Source organism: Dipodomys ordii, unplaced genomic scaffold, assembly GCF_000151885.1.
Source record: "Dipodomys ordii isolate 6190 unplaced genomic scaffold, Dord_2.0 Scaffold78, whole genome shotgun sequence".
Lineage (NCBI taxonomy): Eukaryota > Metazoa > Chordata > Mammalia > Rodentia > Heteromyidae > Dipodomys > Dipodomys ordii.
Window position 1 is genome coordinate 1,301,373 of NW_012267294.1, and position 18,851 is coordinate 1,320,223.

Genomic DNA, 18,851 nt, shown 5'->3' on the forward strand with positions numbered 1-18,851 from the left:
AACTAGGGCTAGGCATTGTCTCAGCTTTTTACTCAAGGGTGGTGCTCTATCATTTGAATCACTATCTTACTTCTGGCTTTTGGTGGTAAATTGGAGACAAAAATCTCATGGACTTTTCTGCTTGGTCTGGCTTTGAACTGTGATCTTCAGATCTCAGCCTCCTGAGTAGCTAGGACAACAGGGGATTGCAGCCAGCACCCAGCTTTAAATTTGGCTTTATCAAATTTAAAATGCTTTGTTCTTTAAAAGACACTGTTAAAAGCCAGGTGTTAGTGGCTTATGCCTGTAATCTAAAAGCTATTTAGGAAGCTGAGATCTGAAAATTGTGGATCAAAGCCAGCCTGGTTGGAAAATTCCATGAGACCAGCAAAAAGCAAGAATAGGAGGCATGAGTCAAGTGATAGAGTGCCAACTATGAACAAGAAATCCAAGCTAGAGCAAAAGACCCTGAGTTCAAACTCCAGCACCAGCATTAAGAAAAAGAAAACAAGAGAACAATACAAGCAACACACTGGGAGAATTTTTTACAAAACATGTGACAGATAAAGGCCTGTGTCTAAAGTATATGAGAAACTCTAAAACTCAATAAGAAAACAAAGACACAACTTTAGAGATGAAGTAAGGATTTGAAAGGTCACTGACTAAGAAGATAAACATATGGAAAACAAATTCATGAAAAGATGTGTAATAAAATTTGTCGTTAAAAGCATAGGGTGAGCTGAGTGCACAGCTCAGTTGTAGAGTACTTACCTAGCATGTGTAAGGCCTTGCGTTCAAACCCCAACACTGCCAGACATGATAGATAAATAGGCAGATAGACAGGTAGATAATTGTATCACTGCATAACCAATGAAATGCCTAAAAATCAAAAGAACTATCATACAAGTGTTGGTAAGAATTTCTATAGTACAATTATTCTAGAAAACAGCTTGGCAGTTGTTTTTTTTAAGTTCAATGTATGGTGGGGGCCTTGACTCATGTGTGACCCTTAGTTCAAACTGCCAGTACTCTACTGGGAAAAAAAAAGGAAAGTTAAGTACATATTAACATATTTCAAGATATTTATTCAAAAGTAAAGATAATACAGTCCAGAAAACACTTGTATAACAATGTATATAGCAAATTTATTTGTAATACCCCCAAACTAAAAACAACCCAATATCTGTTATCAGTAAACTAGAAAAACTGTATACATATAAATGTATGAATCTCAAAAATTATTACACTAACTGAAGTAAGTTTGGCAAAAAGTGCAAATTGTTCAATTCCACTTTTGGTGTTATTTTGGTTTGAATTAGGGCCTTGTGCTTGCTTGGCAGGTGCTCAACTACTTAATCCATGCTTCTAGCCCTCTTTTGTTTCGTTAATTTTCAAATTGAGTCTTATTTTTTAGTGGGGTTGGCCTGGACAGTGGTCCTCCTATTTACTCTTCCCTCTTAGCTAGGATAAGAGGAGTGTACCGCTACTCTCAGTTAGGTGTTTGTTTTATTTTTGTTTTGTTTTGTTTGTTTTGTCTTGCTAGTTCCAGGGTTTGAACCCCAGGTTCAAGCCATCTGAGGTTGTTTGCTAATCACTGGTGCTCTACTATTTAAGCCACACCTCTATTCTGTCATCTATTGTAATTAATTGGAGATAATGGTTTGGGCTTTTCTACCTAGGCTGGCCTCAAACCTGAATCTTGACTTCTTTCTTTTTTTGGGGGGAGGGGGGGTGGGTCTGGTCGTGGGGCCTGAACTCTGGGCCTGAGCACTGTCCCTCAGCTCTTCAGCTCAAGGCTAGCGCTCTACCACTTGAGCCACAGTGCCACTTCCGGCTTTTTTTTTCTTTTTGCTTATGTGGTGCTGAGGAATCAAACCCAGGGCCTCATGCATGCAAGGCAAGCACTCTACCACTGAGCCACCTTCCCAGCCCTCAATCTTGACTTCTTAAGTAGGTAATATTACAGGCGTGGATTTTGGCCTCAAATCACAGTCCTCCTGGTCTCAGCATGCTAAATACCTAGAATTGGAGCATGAGTCACCACACCCAGATTAACCAAAAATATTTTAAATGCTAGATAATCTGTAGTGACAAAAGACAGACCAGTGGTTACTTGAAGCTGATGGGAGGTGCAGAAGATGAGAAAGGGAGATTGTGACTAGGCATTAAGGAAAATGCAGGGATGCTGGCTGTGTTCATTCTCTGAAAGCTGGCATTGGTTCTGTGGGAACGTTAAAAACTCACAAAACTGCAGGAGGCATGGATTAAGTGGTAGAGTACCTAGGTAGTATGCAAAAGGCCTTAGAGTCAAATCCAAGTACTGAAAAAAATCTATAAGCTTTATGTGCAGCTTATTGTAGGTCAGTTATGCCATAATACAGCTAGAGAGAGAAGGTAGAATCACACCAAAGTATTTATGAGTGGAAATATAACTTACGTTATGTACAAGTTGAGAAAAGACTGCTAGAGACACCAGCTCAAAAATCTCCTTACCCTCAGGACTTTCAGGAGTGTAGGTGGGATTATCCCAAAAGCTAACTCTGCCCCAAATCCTTTACACAAACTTTTTCTTTTTTTTCTTTTTTATGCCACTACTGGGGTTGGAACTCAGTGCCTTATCTTCTTACTTGTTTGTTTTTTCACTCATGGCTGGTCCTCTACCACTTGAGCCACACCTCCACTCTGGCTTTTTGCTGGTTAATTTGAGATGCTGTCTCTTGAACTTTTCTGCCCAGGGTGGTTTTTTTTGCCAAGATGCTCAGATCTCAGTCTCCTGAGTAGCTAGGATTACAGGAGTGAGCCACTGGTACCCAGTTACAAACTTTGAACAAGAAGAGCCTTATTTCCTGGGGAAAGTCAATGAATCTTCCCAACATTGAAACAAGAACATTCGAGTTAAAACAGAATTAATTTGTTTGTGGCTCCATCTATTCTTTACTAGCACCTAGGAATCCAGTAATGTAATCCCTCCCTACTCTATGACATAAAATTTGTGGTTTCCACTGTTCCCAAAAGACTCCAAAGGTCCTAAGTTGTCATTCTTCCCAGGTACAGATTTCATTCCAGCTAGTGACAAAGTCCCTGTGGAGTAGCTGAGCTGATGTGCTCTCCCCAAGCCTTCATCACCCAACACAGCTTGGTTGGTCTCTAATTAATATCAAAACGTTTTCTCTTGGGCTGGGAAGGTGGCTCAGTGGTAGAGTGCTTGTCTTGCATGCATGAGACCTTGGGTTCAATTCCTCAGCACCACATAAGCAGGGGGGAAAAAAGCCGGAATTGGCACTGTGGCTCAAGTGGTAGAGCGCTAGCCTTGAGCTAAAAGGGCTGAGGGACAGTGCCCAGGCCCAGAGTTCAGGCCCCATGACCAGACCAAAAAAAAAAAAAAGTTTTCTCTTAAGCTAGGTGATGTTACCAGTGGTTTATGTCTATAATCCTAGCTACTAAGAGGCTGAGACCTCTTGCAGGTTTGAAGTTTGCACATGCAGAAAAGTCTTCAAGATTTAATATTCAAGTAATGCAGGTTTGGCTCAAATGGTAAAACACCACCTAAGAGTAAGCAAGTCAAGCAAGTGGAAGGACCTGAATTCAACCCCTAGTACCAGCGAGCTTTGTTCCTTTATGAAAAAGTAAACTGCTCACAAAAGAGCTATCAGCTAGTGATAGGCATGAGTAAGTAAATCAGTCCAAGAAAGAAAATCAGCCCTTAGCCAGAAAATAGCTTTATAAATTACTTTCATCTTTTATAAAGAATCACTTAAAAATCTTAGTTGTACTTTACAGCATTTTATGAGGAGAAGTTAAATACTACAGTGACATTAACAGAACTAGAAATAGGAAATGGCATTGGGCCTTGCCCCTCAATAATGTCAAAAGCTCCAGGCAGCTGTGACAAATACTGATCACGTTGCATTATAATTATGTGTTTCTCTATCTCCTCTCTAGGCTAAGAAGCAGAGTATTAGGACTCTAGCACTGGATTATCTGCAGTTAGACTGTCGTTCACTTAATAGCAAGGTGAACTTGAACATGTTACTTAACCTCTGTGTGCCTCAATTTTTTCATGTATAAAATGCTAAGTACCAGACTGGCTTGTAGACTTCATTTTAAGGATTAAATATGGCAATACATTAAAACACTTGTATGACACACTAAAAGTGACTGATAAGTACTAGCGATCAGTTGGAGAATTTTCTATAGGGCAGAGTTAAAAATCTTTGTGTGAATGAGAGAGACAGAGAGAGAGAGGGACAGACAGACAGACAGACAGACAGAGAGCACCAGTATAGGAACTTGAACTCAGAACCTAGTGCTCTTGCTTAGCTTTTTCACTCAAGAATAACACTACCACCTGAGCCTTGCCTTCACTTCCAGCTTTTCTGCTGGTTAATGAAGATAAGAGTTTTGGATTTGTCAACCTGGGCTGGCTTCAAACCAAGACCCTTAGATCTGTCTCGTGAGTCGGTATGATTACAGACATGAGCCACCAGCACCTAGTCAGTTGTTGTCTTAAGGACTGTTTCTAGCATTTCTCTGGCTCATGCAGCCCTTTGCCTGAGGAATGTGCTTAACAGGCGTTGGATGAGTGAGTGACTGAGCCTGTGAGTAAATGTAGCCTTGCCATATTGCTTCTGGTGTAATAAGGGGGTGCTGGCCTGGTGGATCTAGCATCCAGTCACCTCTCCTGTTTGGTGTTTTATCTTTATTCATGTGGAGAATCAGAGCATGAGGAGTGAGTGGGCAGGAGGGGAAGTGATGATGGATGATCACCACTTGGCCTCTGGTTTGCATCTGGCCACCATGACGAGATGCAGACAGACAGAACCATCTCAGAATTCCAGCCACATCCCTGTCTCTTGCAGATCCTCCACCTAGCACTGAGTGGCGCCATTAAATCCTACCTTCAATCATACCACTCCCCTACAGAAAGCTCCCCAATGAAAAAAAAAACCAGCATTCTCACAAGGGCCCAAAAGGGTGTTCTCTAACCTCATCTCCTCCCTTGTTTGTTCAAGCACACACCACTCCCACCTTTTTCCAAAACTGATTGGCCACCCTGCAGTTTCTCATACTCTTCCAAGAGACTTCTGCTTGGAGTTCTGCATTAACTGTTCCCTATGCCTAGTAAGTTTTCCTCAGAAATGCATCTTTCTCTCCTCAAATGCTACCTCACAAGAAAAGCCTTCTCTGTCCACTTTCTAAAACACCATCAGAGCAAAGACTTTATTTAGTTCATGTTTTACCTCATTCCCAGCAGCTAGCCTAACACCTGGCACAGAGAACTCTGTAAAGATTTCATGATTTCTATTACCTAATGGTAAATAAAACCCCAGACATTTACCTTGCTCCCCTTCTAGGGTAGAACTGTCTCCACAGTATTGGGAAGAATAGCTCCTGCACCTCCTGCAGAATGAAAGAGATAAAAGTATATTTAGGGGACAAAAGGGACATGACGATTACATAATTCTCTGTTGGGTAAACTTAGGAGTCAGTGTGGCAGAACCAGCTTAGGGCCTCGTGTATCATAGGAAAGCACTGCAACACGGAGCTACAATTCCCAGCCCTTCATTTATGAGATAAGGACTGGCTGGCTTCAAATTTGTGATCCTCCTACTTCAGCCTCCCAAGTGCTGGGATTACAGGCATGTAGCTTCATTATTGGCCTCAGGCAATTCTTAACCATTTTGGGAAGGAGTTTATAGAGATTGAGTAAAGTATGAGGCCACAAATTACAGTGGGAAAGACATAAACTAATAGATTTAAATCCTGTCATCACTACTTTTTTTGTAGCACTAGGATTTGAACTCGTGGCCCTGAATTTGCTATCCTGGCCTCTTTTGCTTTTTGCTCTTGTTCATCTTTTCAATAGGATCTTATGATTTTTTGTTTTTATTTGTTTGGGTTGTTTAAATTAGAATATATTTGTTAACTAGGGGAATAGCTTGTGGTGCACGGCAAGAATATGAGGGCACTGGACCTAGAACCTACAAACCATGTACATGCTCCATGAGGGGAAATTCCCCTCATCAATATTTTGAACTCCAAGCTTGAGGAGAAAAGAGAAAGAAGCGAGAGACATCTAGATCCTATCCCTATCTTGTCCTGCCCTAAGGCATCAGGGCTTTGGAGTCATGCTTGAAGAATGAGAGGAAGCTGAAGTTCAACTCCTAAACTTGGTGCTGCAAGGCCGATTCTATCCAAATCAGAGGGTGGCAGTCAGTAGCCGAACTTCCCAGTATTCCAGTTAAGCTCAGTTCTCAGCCCTCCACAACTCCATGTCGCCACCTGCTGGACACTGCCTTGCACACACCCTGGACAATCAGTCCACTAGGACTGTTGCTCTCCCCTTGGCGTCAGCCACCCTGCTGGGGCAACTTGGGGATTCACCGTGCAAGCTGAGGTCCTCTAACTGGAACCCACCTTACTAACAACTCCTAACCTACCATATTGAGTGAACTGCTGATCTTTCTGAACTTCGGTTTCACATAAGTTGTAACCAGACAGAAACTGAGGAGGCCTGGCTTGCCTCTGCCCTGCCAGGGTGAAATGGGATAAATAACAAGACGCCCACTCTGCCAGATGGAAGGAATTGTAACCGTGGAGAGGAAGTTGCAGAACTAGGGAGATCAAAGTCGCATTCCCAGTAACTGGAGGAAGACATGAAGTATCCAAAAATCAAATAAAGCAACACAAGAAAGACACTGATCTAGTCTATTATTCACTCAGAAGTGTTAGTGGAGCACCTACTACGTGGATAAAATCTCCATCTGTGAAATGTCAAGTCCCCTGGCTGGACCACTCACCCCCTTTCTCCCGTCCAGCATCTTGTTCATTTTCCTTCTGAAAACTGTCCCCAGTGCCCGTGGTAACCTTCCTTCCAGTAAAAGCAAATTCTACATGGACAACACCCTCTGAGAACTTTCCCCATATCCTCCTACACCATCATTACATCCTGGCCTGCCCCCAAGGATAAGGGTTTCCCCCACCCCCTGCATCCCTCCTAGAGAAAGCTGTTCTTCCTCCCACATGAGTTCTATTTTCCTGCCAAGAGAGAGTACATGGGGTCAGCCATCTCCCAGTTTCCCCACTAGTTGCTCTTGGCTACCCACACTGCCCCTGGGCCACACCAACTGACAACTCTCCCCATCTCCCTCCCTCCCTCCCTGCCACCATTTTGAGACACATTGCTGAAGTCAAGTTATCGGACCCCTTACTGTCCTGAGCATTTCAAATAAACTTCTCTTTCAGCTCCCTTCCTCAAGGCCACAATTGGACCAATAAAAAAAACAAACAAACACTGGCTCTATGTTTGGGGTGGGGGTGGAGATTGAACACAACATTCCATTCAGATCACAGTCCTTCCAACTCTTTGCTCTTTGGCCACTTCACCACCCATGACCTCAGTGAGGTCTAGTACTTTAACTCAGTCTCTGTGCTACAGAGTCTCTTTCCTCCCTCTCCAAACCCTAGCCCTCAGTCTTTTAAACCTTGAGTGGTTTCTCACCAGCCACCTCAATTCCCTTCTTCCCTCTTCCGTCCACTCATACTTGGAAAGTCCTGACCTTGGGTCTGAGCTGCTGTCCCTATTGTTGAGCTGGGACTTCTGGGTAGAGGGAGAACTGTGTGCTCTGACATGCAGTGGTCTTTTGCAAGTTTCACGAAAACTATTACAAACCTGTCTGACTTTCCCCAACCCCTCAACAGTCAGGCTGTTCTACTTCTCTGAGAAAAACCAAAGCCAAGAGCTCCTTTAACTCTTCATCCGCTTCGTTCATAAATATAGCCACACTATACATCTCTGTCCTTCCCTCTGGTCTCCAGCTCAAAACATGTTCCTCTCCCTGTTCAGTCAGCCTGTCCACCTGGATGCACATAAATCCTCCTCTTTTATGCCCTCCACATCTCTGAAATTGCTATTCCTTTATTTTTATTCTTTCTTTTTGGTTGTTGTTAGGTTTTTTGTTTGGGGTGTGTGTGTGTGTGTGTGTGTGTGTGTGTGTGTGTGTGTGTGTGTGTGTGTGTGAATACTCAGGCTTAAAGGAGGGCCTGAGCACTATCCCTTAACTTTTTCACTGAAGACTGCTGCTTAGTCCTCTCGAGCCACACCCCCACTTTGTACTAGTTAGTCAAGAAGCAAGAGTCTCATGTGCTTTCTTGCCCCAGCTGGCTTTAAACTGTGACTTTCAGAGCTCAGCTTCCTGAGAAGCTAGGATTACAGATGTGATCCACTGGTGCCTGGATGCTATTGTGTTGAGACAGGTTTTCACTATGTTCAAAGTCTTCAAGCAAACCTTAAACTCATGACCCTCCTACATCAGCTTCCCAAGTGCTAGGACTAGAGACATACATCACCACACCTAGCCACGGCTTTCTTTTCTTGGGGTAGCATTCAGGATCTACTCAAAAGACACCAACTACAGCCTAAATGGGACAGAATTATAGTATCATAATAGTATTAACTATTAAGCAAGGGATCTCCTAATGAGAACAGAAGACCCCTATGAAATACACAAACCCCCAAGATAGGGAGCTTCTCTACCTCTAAAGCTGAACCAAGACACCAAAAGAAGAGGTAACTCAGGGACAGGCCATATCCCCTATGCTAACACCCAGCCCTTCTTGGAAAGAGTACAGCTGTGACCTACTAGATGCCAGAGAATGTCTGACACCCAAAGCATCTTGTACCTCTAGGGTCCCATGGAAGTTCTATTCTGTGGAATGTGCTAAAGCCACTATGCACCAGCCAAGAGAGCATTTGGAGTGCTGAATGACTTCCTTGAGGGGACCACCATGCTACATTTACTGCCAAAACTTACCCGCAAGAATAGTGCATTGGAAAGCCATGTTCTAGTATGCTGGGAGAAGCTGCCCACAGGGAGGAGCCATGTGTCAGGTATAGGCCACAGGCTGCTGGCCAACGTGTGTGGCTGGCTAATACATGCTGTCAGTGCTCACTGCAGGAGTCTGCCCACCAAGAACACGTTGGAAAAGTTCTTTCCTTCCCATGTCCCTTCAGTGCCCTCTACTGACAAAGCTTAACATTAAACCAGATGGTAAAGAGGAAATGTATGCAGGGTACAGCTTCCCCACCACAGAGCAGGCAATGAATAGAGAGAGCATTTGAAAATCGAAGGATTGCCAGGCACTGGTGGCTCACGCCTGTAATCCTAGCTACTAAGGAGGCTGAGATGTAAGGATCATGGTTCAAGCCAGTCCAGGCAAAGAAAGTCTGTGAGACTCTTATCAGAAAACCAGAAATGGCACTGTGGCTCAAGTGGTAGAGTGCTAGCCTTGAGCTGAAGAGTTCAGGGATAGCACCCAGGCCCAGAGTTCAAGTCCCACAACTGACAACAGAGGAAAGAAAGAAAGAGAGAGAGAGAGAGAGGAAGGAAGGAAGGAAGGAAGGAGGCAAGAAGGAGAGGAAGGAAGGAAGGAAGGAAGAAAGGAAGGAAATCAAAGGCTGTAAATTGGCACAATTAATATCTGCAGCCTCCAATGCTTTCCCACCTCCTTTCTTGCAGATTATGAAGAGGTGCACGTATTACTATCTAAATATATATGTATTCATTTCTAGGCATTACATTCCCCAGTAATTATGACATTTGTTTTAAGCCACGCTTCTCAAAAAAAAAAGTCACCGCTACTTTGTTTTCTCTCCTCCATTTTCCCTTCCCTCTTTTTCTCCATTATAGCATCAACTATAGCCTCAACTACCAATCTCTGCAGCCTTTTCATAAGCAAATACCTCCATGAAATTCTAGGAATCATTTTTAATCTATATCCTTTTTTATTTGATACCTAAATGGTATTCTACACTGAGAACAACTCTTGTCTCTTTGCATGGATTCTATGAAATTCTTGCAGCAGATTGCACTATTTGCTCAAAATCCTCCTTCCCTCTGGTCCTGTCATGGTTCACTGGGGACAGAGAATACTCCCTGCCCTTTCTGACTTTGGACTTCGCTGTGGGAAACAGCATAGGAACTGAACTGACAATGTGGTCAGTTTTCAAAAGAGGCTCTGAGAGACATTGCAAGTTTCCATTTGCCTTTGTGCACTCTAGCCTTCAGCCATGTGGAGCAAAGCCCCACGTTAGCTGTTGCTCCATGAGTCTGAGTCACAGAATGACAGTCACATGAATCAGACCTGAACACAGCCCACGGCCAGAGCCACCAGAGACAGCCCACACAGACACCGATATGGGATGAGTGGTATTAGTCCTTTAGGGTGCAGAATTGGGCAATTCAGCAAAAGCTAACTAGCCTGTCACTAGCCAAATTAATTTTTTTAAGGAAGAAACACAAATTGGAAATATTAGGAATAAAAAATAGAGCTTTTCTATAGGTTTAATTACCAACAAAAATTACCAAAGCTGACGTAAGAGAAAGAGAAAAGCTGAATAGCAATTTATCAACTAATACAATTGTTTTGGATTTTTTGAATAAAATAAATATTATAAGTGAAATGAAATAAAAATTTTAAATTCAATTTTTAAAACACGTTCACAAGAAGCTGGGGTGTAGATATATGACAGAACATGCACTCAGCATGTGTAAAGTCCTGGATTTAATCTCCAACCCCCAAAGCAAAAGCTTTCTACAAGCCTGGCACCAGTGGCTTACATCTATAATCCTAGCCACGCAGAAGGCTGAGACCTGGAGTATCATAGTTCAAAATCATCCCAAGCAGAAAGTCTATGAGACTACATCTCCAATTAATCAGCAAAAATGTCAGGCTGGAGATGTGGCTCAGATGGTAGAGCTTCAGCTGCAAGCAAGCAAGTTGAGCAAGGCTAGAGGGGGTAGGGGGGAGAAGGAGGGAGGAGAAACGAAAGGAAAGGAAGGAAGGAAGGAAGAAAGAAAGAAAGAAAGAAAGAAAGAAAGAAAGAAAGAAAGAAAGAAAGAAAGAAAGAAAGAAAGAAAGACACAAATTTATTAACTGAAATAAGTAGACTCAGGGGAACCCAAATGGTGTAATTTCTTAGGAAAGCTGACTCACAGTTCAACAAAATAAATGCCAGGAAACAAGTACTAGAAAGGGGATGTCCAAGGGAAAGGGTAGAGAAGAGAAGGAAGGAAGGTGAGGCGAATGCAGTCATAAAAGTCAATGCATAACATTAAGGAAACTTAGGGATGACTTTGGGATGGATCGGGGAGGATGCTGAAAGGGGTGTCATTGATCAAGATCCATTGTATTCATAAAATGCTTTGTTTAATAGCAACTCCTTTGTACAACTACTTAAAGGTAATAAAAATATATGAAAAGAAAGAGAGAGAAAGGGAGAGAGAGAACCTTTCCACAAAGAAAACTATAGGCCAAACAGTTTCTTGATTAATTCTACCTGTTACTGAAGAAAAATATACTATGAATTATATGCAACCTTATTCAGAAAGTAAAAGAGGAAGTAACTCTTACCAGCTTTCTTTACTACCAATACTGCCTGGCTAATCAGGACCTAACAAATATATATGAAAATAAAGTGGACCAGTACTTCTTACGAATGTTAATGCAAGATCCTTAATAAATATTAACAAGCAGAACAAGAAATATGTATAAAGAATATTCAAAATGATGATATTTCATGATCCAGTAGAGTTTTTCAAGTCTATAAGATTAATTCAGAGAAAATTCATCTCTGTAATTTGCCATGAAGAAAATAAAGGAGGCTGGTGCTGGTGGTTCATACCTATAATCCAAGCTTCTTGGAAATCCAAGACATTAGGATGATGGTTCAGACCCAGCCTGGACAGAAAGTCAGTGAGACTCTTATCTCCACTTAAGCTGCAAAAAAGCTGGAAGTGGAGGCATAGCTCAATGCCAGGGTTGAGTGAAAAAGACAAGTAACAGTATGAGGCCTTGAGTTCAAGCCACAGTAAAAAATAAAATAGCAACAGCAATAATATAAAGAGAATGAAGACAGGGAAAAATGAAATCCACGGAAAACACTAGACCTGTTAGACAACTTCTAAAGACAAAAGACTAAAAAGAGGGAGAAATAAGAAATTTTCAAATTTTATCATGATCATAAACCCACAGATTCAAGAATCCCAATTAACCTCAGGTCAACAGACGTATCAAAACTGTAAAATGAGCCAGGCACTGGTGACTCCTAGCGACTCAGGAAACTGAGATCTGAGGACTGTGGTTCAAAGCCAATCTAAGCAGAAAAGTTCATAAGACTCTTATCTCCAATTAACCATCAAAAAGCTATAAGTGAGATTATGGGTCCAGTGGTAGAGTAAGCAGCCTTGAGCAGAAAAAGCTAACTAGAATGGAAAGGGATAGGATTAAAGCTCAATGCTAGAGAACTTGCCTAGCATGCATAATCCCTAGCATTGCAAAATAAATAAACAGATAATACAAATAATAAATTTTACAAAGTGTGCCACTGCTTGGCACACAGGCAATGTCATTAAGTGTTATCTTTTTCCCTTCTACCTTCTCTCTCCCCACTGCTAATCTACTCCCTCCCCAGAAGGAGAGGGGGTAAGAATCCAGTTGGCACATACTCTAAATGACACCTCACACTGGCAGGCTCCAGCATCTCAAGGTAAGAGAGATTCTCCCTTCTCCTTCCTCTCTGGCATCTTAGCTACCACTCGAACAACTTGCAATTGGTATTCCAGACAGATGCAACCAGCTGCAGAGGTGCTGTTATCTGATGGTGCATCTGTCTTGGAAACTAGAATAAAAGGAAAACTGTGCCTAGAAGGTATATTTTCCCCTCCCCAGGTAAGCAAGAGAAATAATGAAACTCAAATTGGAATGACCATGTGATAAAAACTCCTGCCCACCAGGTGTTTATTCCAGTTCATAAAAACAACTATTTTAAGGTAATGAAAAAGCACTCCCTAGTGGGAAAGCAAATGGAACCACGTGGTTCTGAACAGTTTGAGGGAAAGCAGCATGTTCGACAAGCAGACAGAAAATGCATGCCAAATAGGATCAACACAGACTGCTTACACTCAGAAACCCTGACCAGACAAGGCTATAGGGAGCCCTGGACTGTTAGAAACCTAACCACCCAGCTAGGTTCAGTGACTCACACTAGTCATCTTAATCTATTCAGGAGAGTAGGAGGACCAGAGTTCAAGGCCAACCCTCACACAAAGTTAGTGAGACCCCCTCTCAACTAATAAAAGCTGGGCCTCTCAGTTCACATCTATCAGCCCATCTAAGTAGAAAGCATAAAATAGAAGGATCACTGACTGGGCTGGCCCAAGCATAAACCTAAGACCCTACTCTAAAAATAACTACAGGAAAAAGGGGGTTGGAGGCTGGGCTCAAGCACAGAGTACCTGCCTAGCAAGTACAAGGCATTGAGTCCAAATCCAACTATATCCAAAGAGGAAAACAAAACCCAACGACCCATCCAGACAGCAGGTAATTTCCACTGGCCACGTACCCAGGGCTGTTCCGCTTCAGGGGATGGAGAAGGCTCCTCTTTTGTAGAAGACCCTAAATATCCAACAACATCATGTTTCCTTTATTGCTATCTTACCAACTCTGTCCCTTAAGATACTGTCTCGCCAGTTCTTTCTCTCTCTCTCTTTCTCTCTCTCTCTCTGTTGTCCATACAAATAAGACTATTTGCTTTCATTACTCATCTCTGCAGGAAAATAAGAATAACAAAATAAACAAAGATGAAGACATCTATTTGCCTAATGAGGCCTTCTACATCCGGTGATCACATGCCCTTCCTTGCTCAGGACAACTCCAACTTACAGCTGCTCTCCCACCATGTTATTTATTAATCGCATCTTTCTCATTTGTGTATGTCACAAAGTAGACCGTTATTCTATTTACATGACATTTACTTTAAGTCAGGCATAGAAACATTAATTAATTTTAATCCTCAAGGCCATCGTGAAGTTAAAAAGAAAAAGCATTTCTAAAATAACAAAAAACCAAGGCATGGAGAAGTCACTTGCCCAGGGCCATATTTTTTAAAAATGGGAGTTGGGGAGGTGGAGGAGGAAAGGGATAGTAGTAGGAAAAAAAGGAGGGGGTAACAATGTTTGACAAGAAATGTACTCATTACCTTATTCATGTAACTATACCGCCTCTTTACAGTAAAATAATTTTTTTAATGGGAAAGGGGGGATTTCTGGGGGGAGATGGGAAGGTATGGGAAGGGGAAACAAAGGAGGAGGCAACAATGCTTGATAAGAAATGTACTCATTACCTTGCTCATGTAATTGTAACCCTTCTGTATGGTATTTCCACAATATAAATAAATAAATACATAAATAAATGGGAAAGGGGACTCAGAGAGGCAAGAGGCCAACCTAGAGAGTTTAGTGTCACTGTGGCCACCAAGGGAAGAAAGAAAGAGGAGGAAGCATCTAAGGCTGTGAGGTGCATTAGTTAGGGCCTAGGAGGTCTTGGGAAATCTCAGGGGAGCATTTCCCATTGTAAATCTGAGTAAGAAGTGCAAAGGGATGAGGAGAAGCTGGACAGGGAACATGGAGTGGTCCTGGAGCAATCAGCATTGAAAGGAAGAGAGGAGGCATAGCTCAAATGATACCAGCACAAGGCCCTGGCTCCAATCACTCAGGACTTGGAGGGGGGTTAGGGGGGCGGGTAGCAAGAAGCATAGGAGATGGGAAATATAGGTGTTGTGAAAGGCGGAAATGGAAGACAGATCCAAAGACACAACACTCCACTCCCTGCTACCTTTTTATTCATTTTTTAAAATTGTGAGAATATTTGACATGAGATCTAGTCTCCTAACAGATTTTTAAATAGATAATGCATTACTGATGAATATTGGTACACTATTCTGCAACATATCTTTACAACTATTCACCCTGCTTAACTGAAATGTTTTGCCCATTGATTAGTAATTCTCCTTTTCTCTTTCCCCACACTATTCTATTCTTTGATTCTATGAATTGAACTACTTGGAACATAGTATATGGATGACATTGCACAATTTGTCTTCTTATGACCAGCTTATTTCCACTCTGAAGCTCACTTAAGTGTGGTCAAGGGGGAAGGTCTTTGTCACCAGTTGATTGAGGCAAAGACTACAAAGGTCAGAGTGGCACTAGATGGTTCTAGAAAGATAAGCAGAAAGCCAAATAATGAAGCTTTGGTAAATCAGGTTAGTCTAAAAGGACTGAAAAGTTTTTATTGGGTGGGGAGAGGGTATACATGATCACACTGTTTCCTTAAAAATTTCCTCAGACTCCTGAGTGGTGGAGCAGAGGAGACTAGGATGAATACTGGTAAGATGCAGAATAATGTATCTACAGTCAACAGAATGCGCTATATATTTAGAAATCTGTTAAGAGACTGGATCTCATGTTAAATGTTCTCACCACAATTTACAATATTCATGAGCATGAATACTGCTAGAAGGCCCATGCTGTCACCACAGAGAGATACCAGGACAGAGCAAGGTGATCATGGTGATAGAAACAGACATAAAGTTTTGGAGATATTTTGGAGGTAAACATTGACACATTTGGTGATAGATTAGTGGTAAAGGAAAACAGTTATCAATAAGCCTCATAGTATCTCATTTATCTTTACTATCACACTGTGAAACACACTGTTTTTTCCATTTTATGGATAAGGGATTTGAAATCCCAAATATTTAAGTGACCTACCTAGTCACACAAGCTCTCTTTCCCCTCTATTACACACAGGTATGTAATATATTACACAGGAGTGATGCAGCTCACCTTGGTTCTTTTCCCGTTTTTGTGCCACTGAAAGCTACAGCTGGCACATGCTTCTAGTATGGCGTGTCACCCACAGTGCTTTCATTAGCTATTCACTTATGCATCAGGAAAACAAAAACATTATCACAGAGGCTGACTGCAGCTTGAGCCAATTGACCTCTAAGGACAGTACAAACCAAGTCTTTTGTTAAAGACAGTGAATTCACAGGCCTCTCTCCCTATGAAATGTGAGAGTCTCTGGGTAGAACTGAAATGAGAAATGTTTGGGCATTAAAGAAATCAAATTGCTATATAATTTCCAAGTTGCAGAGCTGTTAGCACAAGGGCTGTGGCCATCACATTCATCACTGTAAGCTTGGTGCCTGGTACTCAAATATTCATTTGTTGAAGGAATGGTGCTTTAAGAATGGGGTGACTGCCGGGCTCTGGTGGCTCACGCCTGTAATCCTAGCTACTCGGGAGGCTGAGATCTGAGGATCTCGGTTCAAAGCCAGCCCAGACAGGAAAGTCCGTGAGACTCTTATCTCCAATAAACCACTAGAAAACCGGAAGTGGCATTGTGGCTCAAGCGATAGAGTGCTCGCCTTGAGCTGAAGAGCTCAGGGACAGCGCCCAAGCCCAGAGTTCAAGCCCCATGACGGGGCACCAGTAGCTCATGCCTGTAATCCTAGCTACATAGGAAACTAAAATCTGAGAATTGAGGTTTGAAGCCAGCCTTGGAAGGAGAGTCTGTGAAACTCTTATCTCCAAATAAGCACCAAAAAAAAAAAAAAAACAACCTCAAAGTGAAGTTGTAGCTCAAATGGTAGAGTGCCCGCCTTTAGTAAAAAAGCTCAAGGATGAACAGCACCCAGGCTCTGAGTGCAAGCCCCAGGACTGGCACAAAAACAAAAGACAAAAGCAAACACAGAGTAATTGCCAGGTACCAGGCAGTGGCTCATACCTGTAATTCTAGCTACTTCGGAGATTGGTATCTGAGGAATGAGGTTCAAAGTCAGTCTGAGAAGCAAAGGCTGAGAGATTCTATCTTCAGTTAATGAGCAAAAAGCCAGGCTGAGGTATTGCCCAAGAGGTAGACTACCAGCAAATGAGCAAGAAAGCAGTGAGAACTTGAGACCCTGAGTTAAAGCCCTCATACCAACACAAAAAGAAAAATAAATGGGAGAGAATGACGAAAGGGGTGATATCAATCAAGATGTATTGTACTTATAAACTGATTGGTTAAATGGTAGCCCTTTGCACAACTACCTAAAGATAATAAGAAATATAATTTTGTCTTTAAAGGAGGACAAGGAGGAAGAGGAGGAGGAGGAGAAAAAGGAGAAGATAAGATATAGGATCAAAAGAAAAGGAGCTGGAATAAGATGAAAAAAAATTAACCAAGTCAACATGGAATTCTTTGACAGAAATGATATACAACTGTCTCAGAACAGTATGAACTGACAACCAATATCAATTGTTGGTTTTTTGTTTGGTTGTTTGGTTTGGTTGGTTGTGGGGCCTGAACTCTGGGCCTGGGCGCTGTCCCTCAGCTCTTCAGCTCAAGTCTAGCACTTTACCACTTGTGCCACAGCGCCACTTCTGGCTTTTTCTGCCTATGTGGTGCTGAGGAATCGAATCTAGGGCTTCATGCATGAAAGGTAAGCACTCTACCACTGAGCCACCTTACCGGCCCCGCAATATCAAAATTTTTAAGGAAAAAAACTTTTGTAAAACTGGGCTGAAATAAACTTCTTTGTATGATGCAAATCATATAAATCCATGCTCAAATGTTCAGACAACTGTCTGATAAAGGATAAAGCCAAAGCCTTCTTTACTTTGTCAGTCTTGGGGCTTGAACTCCACTGTCCCTGAGCTCCTTTTGCCCAAGGCTAGCATTCTACCACTTGAGCCACAGTGCCACTTCTGGTTTTTTCTATGGTTAATTGGAGGTAATAGTCTCACAGACTTTCTTGCCAGGTCTGGCCTCAACCCATGATCTTTAAATCTCAGCCTTCTGAGTAAACTAGGATTACAGGCATGAGCCACAGGCCCCCAGCAGCAAAGCTTTCTTTTAGATTACAGAACTAGTTTTTAGCTAGCTGTCAGCTGACCCTCAGGCAAACATCTAAAGCATTTTGGACAGAAGATCTTTGTTGTTTTCTCTTGTATTTTGTTGATTAAGAATTATTTAGCTATTTTTTAAAAAGAATATCAAAACTTTTCACTTCCTATAAAATCACTAGCAAAAAATACATACATAAACACGTATATGTGCATATATTTATATGTGTGTGCATATATATACACATGTGTGTACATATATATATACATATAAGCATACATATGTGTATATAGGAGGTGAGCAGTACTTCTGGGATTTGAATTTAAGACCTCACACTTACAAAGAGGGACTCTACCACTTGAACCATCTGTCATCCCTAACAAGAGATAATTTTTAGTATATCTAATCTCAATCTCTTTCCTCCAGCAAGTTTTTGTTTTGTTTTGTTTTGTTTCCGGTCATGGGGCTTGAACTCTGGGCCTGCGCGCTGTCCCTCAGCTCTTCAGCTCAAGATTAGCACTCTACCACTTGAGCTATGGTGCCACTTCAGGATTTCTGGTGGTTAATTGGAGATAAGAGTCTCACAGGCTTTCTGCCAGGGCTGGCTTTGAACCGTAATCCTCAGATCTCAGCCTCCAGAGTAGCTAGGATTACAGGTGTGAGCCACCGGCGCCCAGCCCTCCAGCAAGTTTTTGACAAACACTGATATGTGCATGATACGGGCTCTACGAATTGGGAATTGGACGTTGATCAGTGATTTAATGAGAATGTCTTCAGTGATTCTGATATACCCTCAAGTCTGAGAATCTAGTCTCTGGAAACCTTTTTAATGCTTCCTATAGCATATCTAGGACCCCAACCCTTCAATGAAAACTTCCTATAGCAGTGTGGCGGGGTTGTGGGGGGGGCGGGGATGTGCATGTACACACACAGACTTTGAAAACAAAGGTCAAGAACAAGGCATTCTAACAAGGATCGGTCACAAGAAAAATCCAGGCCAAGCAGAGTTGGGGCAAAGTGAGGTGGCATCAGACTTGCCTCAAGCTGACCTGAGAGTAAATATGAAACAAACCTGTAAATGTGTAGCAGCCACCTATAGTTTGCTTCCCAAGCAGGTATCTTTACTTATTCTGGTAGTAATT